The sequence below is a fragment of the Capsicum annuum genome, chromosome 11, assembly GCF_002878395.1.
Source record: "Capsicum annuum cultivar UCD-10X-F1 chromosome 11, UCD10Xv1.1, whole genome shotgun sequence".
Classification (NCBI taxonomy): domain Eukaryota; kingdom Viridiplantae; phylum Streptophyta; class Magnoliopsida; order Solanales; family Solanaceae; genus Capsicum; species Capsicum annuum.
Window position 1 is genome coordinate 53,987,920 of NC_061121.1, and position 17,012 is coordinate 54,004,931.

Here is a 17,012-nt window from a genome sequence, read left to right on the forward strand (position 1 = left end):
AAAGGGGGGTGACAATGTCCAAAAATAGGGAAAACTTTACTCGATTTTCTGTAGAATACTGACAAGGCTTGATTTGGAGTTCTAACCTCCTTCGTGCTGGTCATGATTCTATTTTGGGTCGTGACACTCATGTATTCTAGAGTAGCTAGTTTTGTTCACTTCTCTGTGTGTAATTTGATACAATTAATGATTTAATTAATATTTGTAGTTTATGGTCTAGTGAAACCTTTCATTGTTTCTAACTTTGTTGAATAAACCACATTATGCTTATACATTTCTTGGATTATAAGGACAACCCACATTATGCTTATATTTTCTTGGTTTATAAGGACAACTCTCTTAAGTAACAAAGTAGATAAAGGGGAAGGGGGGTAATAAAGGACCTTTAGGATCTGTTGAAGTATTGCACAACAACTAATCCTTTCAATCTCCCTATTCCAGTCTAAAAAGCACAACATTCAAATGTGATCCGAAACATTACACTAGTTAATCAATGTCTATATTTATAATATATTAAAAGTGTGAAATGCCTTAGAAATGTTATTTGAACTTTTTGCTCTTTATTAAAAGGTTTTGCTTTAGACAAAATCGTTTTTTCAATATTTTTTCCTAATATTAAGAGTTGAAAATTAATTAAATATATTTATGGTAAAATATTTTCTTATTAAAAGTCATCAGAATTAATGAAAACTGATACTTTTTTCATTAATTTAAAAATTCTAAATCAACTAAATTTAATTTTAAGAAGATTTAAAAAATTCAAAAATAAATATAAAAGCGTTAGAATAAGAAAAATTTAAGAAGTTCCAAATTTTTAAAAGTTTTAAGTACGTAATAAGATTGTAATCAATAATTTTGTAAAGATTTGACTTTAAAAATAAGGAAAGATTTTAAATATAAAAAAAATAACGGTACCACAAATATGGTTCAGATTGATGTGTCTCTCTCAGCCTCTGGTAGCACGGAAAAGAGGTACTACATGATAGATGATCCATCAACCGCTTCGAACTTTTGGTGGTAAAATATATATGTTTATGTTTACATTATTATATTAAAGTGTGAAGAATCTTTGAAAAGTGATTTACACTTTTACACTTTATTAAAAGCTTCGCAATAAATAAATCATGTAATTTTAAATAATCCAACATTACACGTGTGAGGCACGGGCGGTTAATCTAGTTTAAAAAAAAAAAGCAAGAGTAACGCATTGATCAAACAATAAATCCCCACGAAATCGATAACAAAACTATAATATGAAGGGGGAAAAAATCAAAATCTACTAGAAATAAAAAAGGAACTTAGCCTATCATTATCTTAGAGTTTGGCAAGCATTAGAAAAATTCTTAGCCATATCAGGATTTTGTTCCATGAATTGCTGGAGCATATCTTGATTCTTAATCTTCTCACTTGTTGGAAGTCTCATCTGTTTTTGTCTTTGATCAAACATCATTTTTCCAACTGTTGCCCTTGTCTCATTGTCCAAATCAGACAATTTACTAGGTTCTGGCTCAAGTTTTTGTGTGTCAATTTCTGGTCCAACTTTGAACAAACTTTTCCACCAATCATCTTTGTTTTGTTTAGTTAAGAGAATTGAAATTTCTTTTTGGTCTTCTAAACTCCAATAACATTCATCATCTTTCACTTCTCTTTTATTGATCTTTATTTTGTACCTGATGGATCAGGTACATTGATGGCCACTTCTTAAAGTGATTGTCCCCATGAATAATTTTCCATGTCAAGTCCATTGGACTTGTTTGGCTTTAGTTTATTCTTTTCTTCTTCTTATAGGACTGATGAGGAATTTCCTTCTTCTTTTGGAGCTGAATTAGAAGAAGTTTCTTCTTTGTACTCTGAGAGAACAGCCATTCTTGAAAATATTAAATGATTTTTGTAGAGGCAAAAGAGGTGGAAATTATGTGAATTGATGTGAATAATTTGGCGTATACAGAGAGAAATAATAGCTTTTTTTGTTAAGAACTAGAATCTTAAGCTCGTTCGGTTTGAAGACAAGTTGTACTGTGATAAATTATGTTGGGATAAGTTATATTGGAATTATTTTTTATTGAGTGTTTGATTTGTCATATTTAAAATGAAAAAGGTATAAATATATCCCTGAACTTTAATAAAAGGTACATAGATACCCTCCGTTATATTTTGGGTACAAATATACCCCCGTCGTTAATGATTGGGTACATATATATCCCTCTCAATACAATAACGGTATGCCACGTGTCATAATCCTAGCCATTAATCAGTTTTTATTTATTTTATCCCCAAATATCAATCCACCCTAATTTAACACATTATCCGACCTATAGCTTGTCCCGATTTCAAGAGAAAATTCAAAAGACGCGTCCTATTATTCAACGTTGAAAACGGACGCTAACAAAAATATGTTTGATTTGTGCTTTTAATTCCTCGCGGTGTGATAGAGACTCGAATTGAGATCTATTGATGTTTCTTCTTCATCTGCACCTTTCATTTAATTATTTTTTTGTCTTGATTTGTTGTTGTTTGAATCTGAAGTTCTAAAGAATTATTTTTGGGTCCGATTTTAGGTGTTCTTGCTATTTAAAAATCTTATTTCTGCTCCTTCTTTATTCAGCTACTCCCTCAGTTGAAAACTTCACGGCCTTCTTATTTAATTTCTAAGTCTTCTCTTCAAAGCTTGCTCCATCTTCTAAATTTTTTGTTTTTCTTTTTCTATTTCATAAATTAGGTTTAAAACATGTTCGATATTAGTTGTGATTCAATTAGTAATTCGGTGAATACTTATTTTTGTGGTGAAATTGTGAGTTGTTTCACTTCAAAATTTCATTATACTTGTTTAGAGTACAATGGAAATGTGAAATATTTAAATAGTATTCTGTTTAATGTTCTAATGTTAGTGATGTTGTTGTTGCCTTCTCCATTGTTATTGATGTTGTTGTTGCCTTGTCAGCTTTTATAGTTGGTGTAATTTGAAGGATTTGTATGTTCAATATATGTTGTTTTGGTTGTAAATGATACGATTAAATCAATTTCATCTTACCAGAACTTATGACCATGTGGAGCTCAGCTTTGTTTTCTTTTTGTAATACATACTAGTTACTAAGTTTCACCGGTCTTTGCGTGATGACATAAAGCTTAATGTGACAAGATTGGTAAGATTTCTAACCTGCTCTCATTTTTTGTACCTCCTAATACAGTTTCTGTTTTGATCTTTATTCTTGTTAAACTAAAAAGGGATTATTTGACTCATCACTTACTTTGCTTATGGTATAAAAATAGACTCAGGAAGCCTAAGTTGCTCATATTATTCAAAAATATCTATAGATGTATGTCGGATCCTTCAAAAATAGCGTATTATTGAAGGATCCGATATGGGTACGGTAATATTTTTGGAGAGTCCGAACAACTTAGCATACCAGTACATTCAAAGTACAGATGCATACCTCACTTAGCATACCAGTACATTCAAACAACTTACAGTGAAGTGTCAGCATATGTATTTTTGTCAAGGTAATGTGCCCAACTCCGGTGAAATAGATAATGAAACTTTCTTGATGTGGATTATATGTGGTAACAAACTCTTTGTCGGGAGTTACTTATCACCAGCAGCTTCTAGGAACGACATTGTTATTGATCTTCCTTTTACAATGTTCGAAAATGAAGACATTGGAAAATCTTCTAATATTGGTTAGTTTGTTTCATCAAATTAGATAGGAGTACCAATCTCACTTTGGTTGCTAAGTAGAAGGTAGAAGTTTAAAGTGATAGCAAGAGGGTATTGTTTTACATTTAACTATTCCCTTGGTAATAAAAGAATAGAAGAGGCTTACAGGCTATGCCTCTATTTGGTTTATGGTTTGTATTAATAGTTGCGTGTACTTGGCTAGTGCTTTCTCACCATTTTCATTTGTGTAAGTGTAATGAAACTTTTAAATTAGCATCATCAAATGCTTGTGAATCTTATTTAATTTTCTTACCTTACTCTAATTTCTTTTCCAGGGTGGCTAGTTTAAAATTTTCTTTCTGATTTGCACTAAAGTGACTTAAGTAGCCTCGGGGAGTCTGTATATTCTCCGTTTGACCTTTCAAAGTTGTACCAACGGTAGACAAAAGTTTCTTTGTTTGAAAGGACATGCTCTTGTTGATTTCTTGGTGCAACCTCAATACAACGCTGGCTATCATCTCTTCCACGACATAGTTGAGATCAATCAATATATATATATATAAAGGAGAAACAAGGATGATATGGCACCTCTCAATGGCCACCATTTCTATTTATCTATTTTTTTCTTTTTTTGAACCTTTTCTCATCTTTTAAAATTATTTTTCGATAAAAATTTACATATATCACTCGTATCTTTTCATCCTCATAACATCTACACTTAATTAGTATTAGTAACATCTATAACTCTCAAAACTTTCATGGTTATAACTTTAATTATTTAATAAATAATTTTACCCTTAAAATCTCACATAAATATTATCTCTATATAAATGAAATTGTTTTGAGTCATATTGGTTATGATTTACTTTGATGTGCTAGCAATAGATAAGATCTTTTGATTTTGGCTCCTCCAAGGTATGAATAAAAAACCTCTTTATAATTTATTTTTTTAATTTTATCTCTCTTTTTTCTTTCTTCTTATTTTTACTACAAAAATAGTTAAGCTAGTATTGATGTTTCGTTAGCACAGATGCTAAGGCTTTTAGTCAAATCAAACTAGAATACTACATAGAAAAAAGAGAAGAAGATAATCTAATTAACATGTTAACAAATATTAACCATCTACTAATCATGACATCTGAAGCTATATTTTTAAGATAGTGTCTTTTCACAAATTTTACCTTGACATATTCATCTACCTATTGTCAATATAGAGTTGAAATAATTTTCCTATCAATCAAGTGTTGAAGAGCATTTTGTGTGTTTATTGTCATGTTTTCTAAGTTAAATGCTAATATTTCTTTTCTTTCTTTATTATAGCTAATGATATGAGAAATTATTGGACTAGCCTTCCTTTTTTAATGTTTGTACTATGTGTTTCTTTATGCCTATTTTTTTTTGAATCATGACGGTTGCATATTTTTAGGATAATTATAGAATTGTTATTGGTGAAAAATAAATTCATATATAGATGGATTTGAATTAGTGAAGCTCGTGATAAAAACGTTAAATGGCATAAATTTATGAATATATGATATGACCGTTGAATTTTATTGGCTTCTATGATAATGAATTTTCATCTCCCTTGATGCTACACGATTCAGGTTAGCTATTTGTGACTCATTTTTTAAATTTTAATTTTCAAGTTTCTTTTTCTCTTTTGTTATTTGTTTGATTTTTCTTTTTCTTTTTTTTTTTGGCTTGGATACGTAATGTATTTTTTCTAGTATTTTCTCTCTGTCTTTTGAAATTCAGCGAGTCGATGATGATCTTTATTTATTGTTTCGGCTGCATAATTTAATTTCTCACTTTATTTGTTCTACTGTTAAAGTTGAAAATGTAAGGTACTTTGATTATGGTGGTTATACAATTGGGTGTTGCTACTCAAAACTCTACTTCTTTCAGCATATAATAACTTGTTTTAGCATCTAATATTATTAATTTTTCAGCTAAAATTTTTTGTGCGAACGTGGCTGATAAATTTCTTGATAAAAATCTATTTTCCATTTTACTTCTAAATTTATTTTTTTTCGTAACTTAATTCTGGTTCAATCCTGGGCTTCGATCGAACCCCTGCTTAAAAATGAGACTTGTGTCCTTCATTGAACATCTCCATATGATATTTTAGATACTTTGATTCGAATAGTATTTTAGATATTTTTCCACTTACTAGCATACTTTGTTCTAAAGGATACTTCAATCTATGAAGATTCTATGATTAATCTTTTGATAGTTGAACCTACTTAATTATAGATGATGAACCTATATTTTTATGATAAATGCAGGAAAAATCTCCACAAAATATACAATCTTCTTTTGAAGCATATAATTTTATCAACCAGAATACTGAATTGAGATGATTAGAAAAGGGTTGATTTTATGGGATATTCAAATTAAAGAAGGGCAGTCTGATGCACTTAAGCTATCGCTATGCGCAGTGATATTATTCAAATTACGTATTTTATTTTTGCCACATGACATGAAACTTGTCGTAGATGAGATAATTTATTTTTTTTGCGTTAGTGATAAGATACAATGACATGTTATCTGTGAAGAAATTTGTTAATATTTGATCTTCAGCCTTTGCAATTATTTGTTTATTTAAAATATATAATTCATCTCCGAGTCTACTAATCTAAAATCTATACCTGTTAAAAAAAATTGATTCGAACACTACAATTATTCAAAAAAAAAAAAAAAAATTTGTACCTATTATTACGAGCCTACTTGATTGTAGTGGGAACTCTTAAAATATCTATTTGATTTCTCTGAAACCGTGCATGTTGTACTTAACATGATTCATTTGAGCAGTTTTTATATTTTTTATTTATCCATTATATTTACCTTTCAAATGTGGGTGTACACATGTTACATGTTAATATTCTTGCGGTATGTTGTAAAGTCATATTAGTTAAAACAAGGGAAAAGGCATCGTTTCCACCCCAAACTATATCCGAAAAGTCGAAGTCATACCTAAACTATAGTAGTGACCTATTACACACCTAAACTATAAAAAGGTGAAACTATTTACACCCTGTCAGGCTACCACCACTTGCATGTGGTGTAGTGTTTTACACGCGCTGCGACGTCAGCACCACGTTAGTAAAAAGTATCATTTTTTTATAGTTAAGGTGTGTAATAGGTCACTTATATAGTTTAGGTATGGATTCGACTTTTCGACTATAGTTTGGGGTGGAAACGATGTCTTTTCCCTTAATGTTTTTAGCCGTTTACTTTTGTTATTTAATGGTTGGACGCGCCTAAACTAAGTGTAACACATGCGCCTTAGAATGGGGGTCGTGGGGAGGTAATAATATCATTTTTATATAGTTAAGGTGTGTAATAGATCACTTATATAATTTAGGTGTGGGTTAGATTTTTCTTGTACAGTATGGGATGGAAATAATGTCTTTTCCCTTAAAACAACTTAATATTTTATAGTATGAGCATTAATATTTGATGATCACGACACAATATTTGCATGTATCAATATTTTTGTGAAGACTACCATCAACATGGGTAAAGGCATCATCCATTGTCAGTGTACAAATAATATTTTATTAATGTAAAGAATGTTAGCATTTGATAACCACATGACATCCGTAATAAAAGATCATTTCTTAGATGCATGTACATACTATATGAAGCAGTTAATATGCGAAGTCGAAGTTCTTTCCATTTAGCTTGATGTTACTTTTCTCTTTTTATAAATTTGTATCAAATCATAGATTATCATAACTAATAAAATCACATAGTCCAACAATCTATATATAATATAAAGGAGAGTTATAGATAAGGTGATGTGGCACCTCTCTGTGACTTTCTTTTCTATTTATTTAAATTCTCCTTTTATTAAACCTTTTTCTTATTTTTTAAAATTATTTTTCTATAAAAAATCACATATATCACTCATATCTTTCCATTTTCATAACATCTACTCTTAATTAGTATTAGTAACATACATAACTTTTAAAGCTTTCATGTTTATAACTTTAATTATTTAATAAATAATTTTATGACCCTTAAAATCTCACATAAATATTATCTATATATAAATAAAAATATTTTGAGTCATATTGGCTATGATTTACTTTAAAATGCTAGCATAGATAAGAGCTTTTGATTTTGACTCCTTTAAGGTATGAATAAAAAACCTCTTTGTAAAAAATAATTTAAATTTTGTCTCTCTTTTTTCTTCCATCTTATTTTTAGAATGCTTTGAATATGATATGTTGCAACATATTATATCTTGCCCCTTTAACTCTATGCTTAGTTATTTTCTTGCATTTTTCATGCTTAATTTTTTTTTTCTTCCATTTTAAATGATTTGGTTATGTTATAGTGTAAGAGAGTTCATCTTTTTCTTACAATTCTTAACTATAATATCCCTTACATTTTTCATGCTTAATTATCTTTCTATTGATGATATTAACAATTTAGGTCTTCAGATTATTGTGTTTTCGAAAATGAAAAAAGAAAGACAATTTTAAGAAACTATATATATTTTCTTAAATAAAAATTATTTATTGATATATAAACATGCAATCCTCAAGTTTTCATTTTTAATTGTTAATTAAACTTCTTAATATTTTTAGATTTGTATAGATCATTACAAGCTGTGGAGGAGTCAAAATTTTCATTAAAGAAATTCAAAAGTGCATACACGAATTAACCAAAGGAGATTCAGATGAATCCTTGAGTCATGCATGCTCCACTCCGGATTGCAATCATATGTTGATTTAAACTACCTTACAAGATTACTACCTGCAAAAATTGTAAAAGATATTACATTCGATAAATTATTTAGTAAGTTATTTTTCTTCCACAAGCATACGTGGCTAATGAAAAGATCACAAGAATCGTGTATAGTTTTTTCATTTAATTATAATTTCATTGTCATTGTATTTATGATTAATAGTTGATTATATCATCAGTTATAGAAAATCTTTCATCTTTATTAGTATGTTCTACTACATTGCTCTCCTATATATGCTTATATCTTCACAGCTTCACTCTTTACTATTTAACATTTTGCAACAGTGTGAGTATAATTAAGACTATGAAAAAAAATGCATTATAGGTGACAGACAGGAGGTTTGGACAAATATATGGGGGTGATGGATGCCTATTGAAACTGCTAATGTAGGACACTAGAGGTTTTTCTACAACTTGAAAGTGTTAGCATCTATCTATCACGACCTGATTTCTCAAGCCGTGATGGCTCCTACTTTAACCCACCAGTAGGCAAGCCAAGTCATAGTCCGGAATGATAGGTAACGGGCTAACAGGTATAATACCCACAATAATAATAAGTGAAAACCTAGAAGGAAGCATATATGATATATCAAAACGAGAGGAGGAAAAAAAACCAAATATACAAATAAATTCCTCCCAAGACCTGATAAGGTTGGTACTTGAGTCACTACAAACAGGTACCCAGAGTACTAGACAAAAATCTAAAATATACACAATATACACAAGCAGTCTCGAGTGCAAACGACTAACTAGAGTAGACAGAGAAGGATCAGCCTTGAACGACAGCAAACTCACCCTGCTCTGAATCAGTACTGGAAGGTAGGAACTACGTCAACATCAACTGCTAGTACCCAGATCTGCATCAGAAAAAAATGCAGAAGCGTAGTATGAGTACCAAAGCAACGGGTACTCAGTAGGCATCATCAGCCGACTGAGCTCAATATAGAAAAGGTATAACTATAATGCGAGGGCGTAATCTGTGTCATCAGTAAATAGGGATGGAAAGGTAACAACTACCAAGCTACGCAAATGTTGTAAAAGAATAAATGTAAGCGATACAAAGAAATAAATAATAATAACAGACAAATCAAACATAACCTAACTGGGCCCCCATAAGCCCGCTAGGCACACTGAAGAAGACAATTAACCCAACTGTGCCGCCATAAGTCGCTGGGACACACAAGTAATGAAAATAAACATAAATAATCTGTAACTGAGTTGATCCCAAGAAATCATAGTAGTCATCCAGATGTGCACCAGACTTGAACCGGCACCAATGGTTAGTAACGAGAGGCCAGGCACCGGACTCGAACTGGTAATAATGGACAATAACAAGAGGACACGTGCCGGATTCAAATCGAACATAGTGGGTAATAAGGATAGGCCACATATATAGAATTCATAATCAGATGCCGAACTCGAACCGGAACTCAGAGGAACCACAACCATAATTAGATGCTAGACTCGAACCGAAACTCATAGTAACAATAATAATCAAATGTCGGACTCGAATCGAAACTCATAGTAATCATACCCAACGGTAATATTAAAATTCATATCATATCATAACAATGTCAACGTGGTATAAAAGTTTATAATTAATGACAGAAATAAAATATATACTGAACCTGAACAGCAGCTAAAATATGTCTAATTGTCATACGCATGTCTTAATTTTAAAAGGGAAAATTCAAAGCTTTATAATTTAATTTTTCGTCCTAAAGTGATAGACGCTATATTATATCCAAAGACAAAATACCAAAATCTACTTGTAACACCTCGAAATTGGGCCCTGAGACGTCACACGGTGCTTAGGATCACAAGTAACCCCAAGCTAACCCTTCTACTGGCATAACTCAGAAGCAACTGAATAAGATAGATAAATATGAACAAAGTAAGTGGAAGATACATCTTTTCTGAATCTGATCAATACAAAAGTGAATTCATATGATTACAACTCTGCTTTTACAAAGAAATAGAGATAAATACAATGACTCTACTGACTGTCTATGAAGCCTCTACTAATACTGATCATAGATAGCTAGGATGCAACCCCAACTATCACTAATCAATATATAAGAATAATAAAGAAAGAAAATATATAAATGACTTCTAACTTAAATCCCCGAAGTAGGAGGACATATCATCTGCTGGCTGAAATTTGCTATCGTCCGAGTTTGATGTGCATACTAAAACTTGTACCTACATTATGAGACAATGTAGCACATAGATGTATATGTGGATCAGTACTTTGAGGATGTACTGAATATATAGGGGTGCAATGCATACATAAAATAATATCTCAATATCATCACAGTTTATAAAATTATGCATGCTGACATAAATTACTCACATAGCTTGAATAATATCTGGAATATAAATCTCATAAATCATGAATAATGAAACCTTTAGTATAAATCTCGTGAGTCATTTCACTTCATTCTAAATCTACATTCTTTCTTTTTTTCTCAAACTTGTAGTATAGATAATGTCTTAAAACAACATCTTTCCGAACATATACTTTAATCTCATGAAAACTAAGAACTTCTTTGAAAACTTAAAGATTTTGACACTTGAGAATCTTAGAAATCTTGGAATCATAGCTTTCGAAAAACATATACCTTTATCTTAGATAGAGTGGGGGACTACTTTGGGAGTTTCTCTTAACGGACATAAACCATGTGAGCTACATGGAGTCCAACGTCTTACCCACGTTGGGGAGAGTTGTTCTATTCTTGGCATTGGATAGAACCTTAACTTTTCAGTTCATTAGTGATCACTATATCAGCCTCAGGCTCACATCCTATGGGGGCGCATAGTTCTAGGAAAGTACCACACTTCCCGCTCGGTGCTAAATACTACTCCCGGACTTAGCTCAAAACTTTAAAGAAAATCCACAATAAACAATTCAACAATTTGCATCGGGAGCCAATATGCTATCCCTTTATCATAAATCAATCAAATGTGGATTTCTTTTCTTACTTGGGTTCAAAAACCAACTCTTTTCTGAAATCTTGATAAACTCATCATCAAAGCTTTAAAGATCTCGTAATAATGAAAATATAACTATACTTCTTGCAATTCTTTAAAATTCCTCAATAACTCATTCTTAAAATAACAATCTTTAAATAGGGGTTAATGACCCATAGATCAAACTCGTATTAAAACACCAAAAGATTCATGCTTGATAATGTAAATATTGATGAATCAACTCAAAATCTGAAAATTTCAGCAATAAGCATGAAAATATAAACATACTCATGTAATATCATAGCAAAATATCATACTTAATATACTTCTTGAAAATACTTCAATAATGTCAAAATATAGAAATCAAGAATCACAATATAATGCTTAAACTCACTTGAAAAAATATGGAAAATCACGTTACTTGCATAAATATGTGAAATTAGTCATACAATTACACTTCTAAATCATTGGGAACCTTATAAGATTGTAATTAAAAACCATGGGTATAAACCCCAATTTGAATTTCATGGAAAATAATCAAAAATTCAGTAATTTATAATCTAAAATAAGTTTTGGGCACAAGAACGAAAGGGTGTTCCTGTTCAAACCCCACATACCTTGAAATTTAAGCTTTGGATGAACTCTTAACTTCGGATTGCTATTCTTGAGATTAATGGGTGCTTCTCATAGCCCTAGGAATGGGAAATCCAAATCTTGAAAAATTATCGAAAACCTACGGTTGAATCTTGAGATATTTGAATTTTTAGGTTGAAGCTCTAATGAATGTTCTTGGTGATTTTGAGAGAAAGTAAACTTATTTTGATGTTATGGGAGTTTAATCCCGTGTTATAGCTGGATAGGGATTGAAAAATACCACTTTTACCTTAAAAATGCGAAAAAAGAACCTGAAAATTATTAGCGTGCGATAGAGCGTGCATCGCACGCTTATCGCAAGGTGCTACTGCCTCAGCCACTAAAATGGCCATAACTTTTCGCTTGGGTATCGGATTTTTTGCGAAATTGGTATCGTTGGAAAGCTAATTCAATTATCTACAATTTGATAGGTCTTGGGATGAAAATTCCATGTATATTAAGAGATATACACATTTGAAGTAGACCCTTGTAGAATCGAATGTCAAACTTTGGACGAATCAATTGATCTTAGCTCAACTCTGTTCTAGGTCATTGCTATGAACATTTTTCACCTCTATACTACTCCATAGACTAGGATAATGATCATGCAACTTATATTCACATGAGAATCACTTGGATTAGAGCTTAGACGCATAGAAATGACGGTTAGAATTCCAGCACGAAAATATAGGGTATTACACTACTAGAACGGGGTCCTAATCTTAATAAATAAGAAAGGTTATATATATCAAATGGTATGCAACTACAAGTACTTATCTAGAACTAGCATAATAGCTTACAATTTCAGTAAATAAACTCAATCTAAAGGTAGGATAAGTTTAGCCTACCTAGATGCCAAAGCTAAAAATATCATTGCACAAAGCCTTAAAATAATACCCCACTAGAAGCCGAGCTTGGATCCTTTGTAGCTAATGAAACCCTCAGAATCGTAAACAACCTCAACAATAATAGACTCCTTCGTGATCATAAAGATGATAATCACACGATCTAATTTATTAATTATATCCCAAGATCCTTCATAATTTATATTTTGCCAAGTTGAATTTGTGAGGGTTTACATCAAAAGTCGGCAGCCATCAAAAGTGGTCCATCCTTCCATTTCCACGTGAGGTGGTATGGATCACAAAGTAATAATTTTTCGACACTGCGTACATGTTTGGGTATTGTATAAATTCGTGGTAAAATAATTATATTATTTTGAATATACCATAATTAATAGAAAATTATTTCTAACAAAATCTCTATTATATGATAATAATATTTTAATATTTTTAAAATTATTATCTCCACTTAAAATATTAATAAATCATAAAAATCTATTATAAAGTAATATAAATATATCATCACTTACAGAATTTTATCAATATCGAAAATATTCTAGAAGAGTACTAAATTATATTTCTACCAAATGCCAAATTAAATTAAATAATCCACAATATATTTAGATAGTACTAAAATTAGATGAAAATACAGGAAAATGACCGTAAGGGTCATTACACAATCAAATTATGAACTTGATTTCTCTCAATTCAAAAATTCAAAATGAGCATTGGTATTTTCTTTTCTTTGTAAAATTCTAATTTGCATTAGGCTAATCTAAAGAACTCATTGTAATTGAAGTTTAGTTATTCACAATGTATAATAATTTCATACAATTATAAATATCTTACCAGTTGTCAAAAATAAAAAGAATTTTTGTCATAACCTATTATGCTTATGCACAAGTTTATTTTGCGAAATTTTTTTATTAGAACGATAATAACAAAGTGAATTTAATTGATTACAAATTTATAATATTTGAATACTAAAAAGGTTCACAATACGCGCTAGGGCTGAAAATTTTATTTTTGTATATATTGATATGATACTACATGTGTTTGTTTCATTGTATACGGTCAAAATATTCTACGATCGAGTTTCATGATTTAATGTCCTTCAATAATATTTTTATATGTTAAAAATAAATTAAATTATATTTAATAAAGTATTTCATGACTGCGCTGCTAAATTTAAAGTGTGAAAATAAGAAAGTCAAATCCACTTCTTTTAAGAGAAATACCCCTTTCGTTGATTTGAAAATCCTTCCTTTTGTCATAATCTTAAGAACAACAATCAACTTAATTCAAATTGGCTCATATTATACCCTATCTCCTATCTACTACAGGATTCATTTGATTAACTTGTTACGTAAAAATTGTTTGGACAACATTTTCATGGGTAATTGGGGAGGGCATAGATATAAGTTGAAGCTAAATTAAAGGCCACATCTATGTATTATGCCATCGGAATATGAACTGCTGCTTGTCACACAAATTAAGCCACAATGCCAATACAGTATGAACTACATCTCACAATTGTAGAGTACATACAAGATGCTACAAGTTAACCAGCAAACAATCATATGCAGACAGTATGCTGCTAAATTGCCATCTATGATATCACAATAGGGCATATGAAAGAAGCTAACAGAATACTTGAAGTTCGCAAAAATTTCATCTTCATTTGTGCATATTAGATATCTCAATAAACATGGAGGTTTTTGTCATCTAAGTTGATCAAGGAATATAAACAGGAAAGCAACATATGATCCACATAACATTTTGCCTAAGCTCAAAGAAACGTCTGCATGTCAATATCCAGGAACCGGCATAAAAAATACACCCAATCACTTCACTCAGACAGGAATTCAATCGGCACACACAACACTTTATCACACAGATCCACCACACAATTAATCACTCCGGGCGTTCAATTAATCTCAGTGTGTTTCAGATTTTACACAAGCAACACACAAGGACCATAAGCTCTACTAAAAACAATATAGCAGGGTGTGTTAACCAGACTAGTCATAATGACCCTTGTTTATATTGCTCGACATCCAACTCTCTTGCCCTTCTCTTTTGGTTAAGTCGTCGATGGTGCCCATTCTTGATTGCAATACTTCTCCGGACACCTTCCACGACTGCCACCACTAAGACTGAAAGGAAGGAAAAAACTAAATCAAACCCCATTCTCTCTTTTGTGCTGAAATAAGCAGGTTTCCCAGTCAATTTTGATGCAACGGGAAGAATCAAACAGTCATAGAGGACAATCCAAAGTATACCAGAGATGACAGCAAAGATGTCAAATGAGGCAGCTGGGATTTCAAAGCTTGACCTAATATGTCGATCCATGGTATTCGCTTGAAGTACTGGAAAAGAGCTCTGGCTTATATTTATGGCCAATACAACCCCTGTTAACCGGATTGGAACAACTTTGAGCAATGCTTTCAGCTCCTCTACTTGATCGACAGTGCAAAGACGCCAAGGATCTATTGCTTCTCCATCTGGGATCAAGTCTAACTGAGGATCTTGTACAATGCAAGCTTTATTCAGAAACCTAAAGGTGATGAATTGTAGTAAAAATGCAATATGAACAAGTTCATAAGGACAGGGAAAACCATCCAAAAGCATCATGAATTTTGAATAACATGACATAAGGTCTCTTTAAACAACAAAAGCTTGAATCAATATCACATTGATTTATCAGCTCGCGCAGGTTAAAACAATGAACTTCACAATTTCCTATAAAGGTGAGAGGAGCAACAGCTATAAAATGATGGATCAAATAATAGTTTAATTCAGGACGAAAAAGCATACCGGCTAAATAACCAAACAACTATTTACCATTACAAGCATACACAGCAATTAGAATGACCAACAGAAAAGTAAAGATTGGTAAGAATGAATTTACCTTAATTTATCACTTGGAAGAACTATGCTTGATTCTTTTTTCTAACAGTATAGTATATCTGCACTCTCTGGCGACAATCTGAGACATCTATTTCTATAACCAGCTACAATCACTTGAAAAAGGCTAGTGATTAAGCTCGATTTGGGCTTCAGCTTCACGTAGAATGGAGTACCCAAATAAATTGAAAGAGTTGCAAACAACATTAGCAAAACAGGAGCTCCAAAACCTAAAGCCCACCCCATGTTGACTTGGATATAAACAAGACATGTGAGAGCAACCACAAGAGACAACGCGTACAAGGCATAGTACAAGCTGAAGTATCCCTCCATTGTATGCACATTTTCTTGATATGCTTCCTGTTTTAACTGATCAGAACCAAATACAAGAAAGTTGCTCAATTTTCAAGACAAATGAAGCAAAAACACAAATGGGGTCCCCTATATTCTTGAAAATTCAAGAAAATTACTCAATTTTCAACACAAATGAAGCAAAACATGTACAAAGAATCAATGTTTAAACACTTAAAAAGTTAAAACAATTGATGTAGATGAAGAGGAAACATACATAAATCTCTACTCGAATCCCTATCACGCCGTGAGGAAAAGCACGAATCTAACTAAGTTAGTTAGGAATTTTGTGTTAGTGAGGAAGTGAGAGACCGAGAGAGTGGGAGAGACGCGTCCGTTTGAGCGTTGAATAATAGGACGCGTCAATCGGGTCAAGCTATGGGTCGGATAATGTGTTAAATTAGGGTGGATTGATATTTGGGGAAAAAATAAATAAAAACTGATTAATGGCTAGGATTATGCCACGTGGCACGCTGTTAGTGGGAGGGGTACATACGGCGGGGTATATTTGTATCCAAAGTATAACGAAGGATATATATGTACCTTTTATTAAAGTCCAGGGATATATTTATACCTTTTCCGTATTTAAAATAGTATGCATTGTATCATTTCTAAGAATAAGTTGTTTGTTTACAAAAATATCCTTCACTTTATTATATTGTTTTCTTATATTTTCCTTGCAAACTTTATTTTGTTCATTCTTAAAAATAAAATTTTCATCTTATTTGGCTTAAATATTTTTATGTGTGTATTCTCATGATTGTATCGTGTGTTTTTTAAAATAAAACTTTATCTTAAATTAATTAAAGTAAAAGAGATTTATTATTTTTATCACTACATTTAAGCACATATTACTCTTATATTGTAAAATATTAAAGTTATCTTTATTTTAATTGATA

General features: G+C 31.4%; 1 long non-coding RNA gene and 1 pseudogene across 3 annotated transcripts; both read right to left on the reverse strand.

Moving 5' to 3' along the window:
• Nucleotides 1-1,298: 1,298 nt before the first annotated feature.
• Nucleotides 1,299-1,866, reverse strand: LOC124888839 (annotated as a pseudogene).
• A 12,791-nt stretch (nt 1,867-14,657) lies between these two features.
• Nucleotides 14,658-16,491, reverse strand: LOC107848525. 3 transcript variants are annotated; one of them, XR_001668062.2, is made up of 3 exons: nt 16,331-16,491; nt 15,767-16,131; nt 14,658-15,375 (listed from the first exon to the last, which is right to left on the reverse strand). It is a non-coding gene; the product is annotated as an uncharacterized LOC107848525 (long non-coding RNA). The 3 variants fall into 3 exon arrangements; XR_001668064.2 differs by having other exon boundaries at nt 14,658-15,383; XR_001668063.2 differs by having other exon boundaries at nt 14,658-15,412.
• Nucleotides 16,492-17,012: the final 521 nt, after the last annotated feature.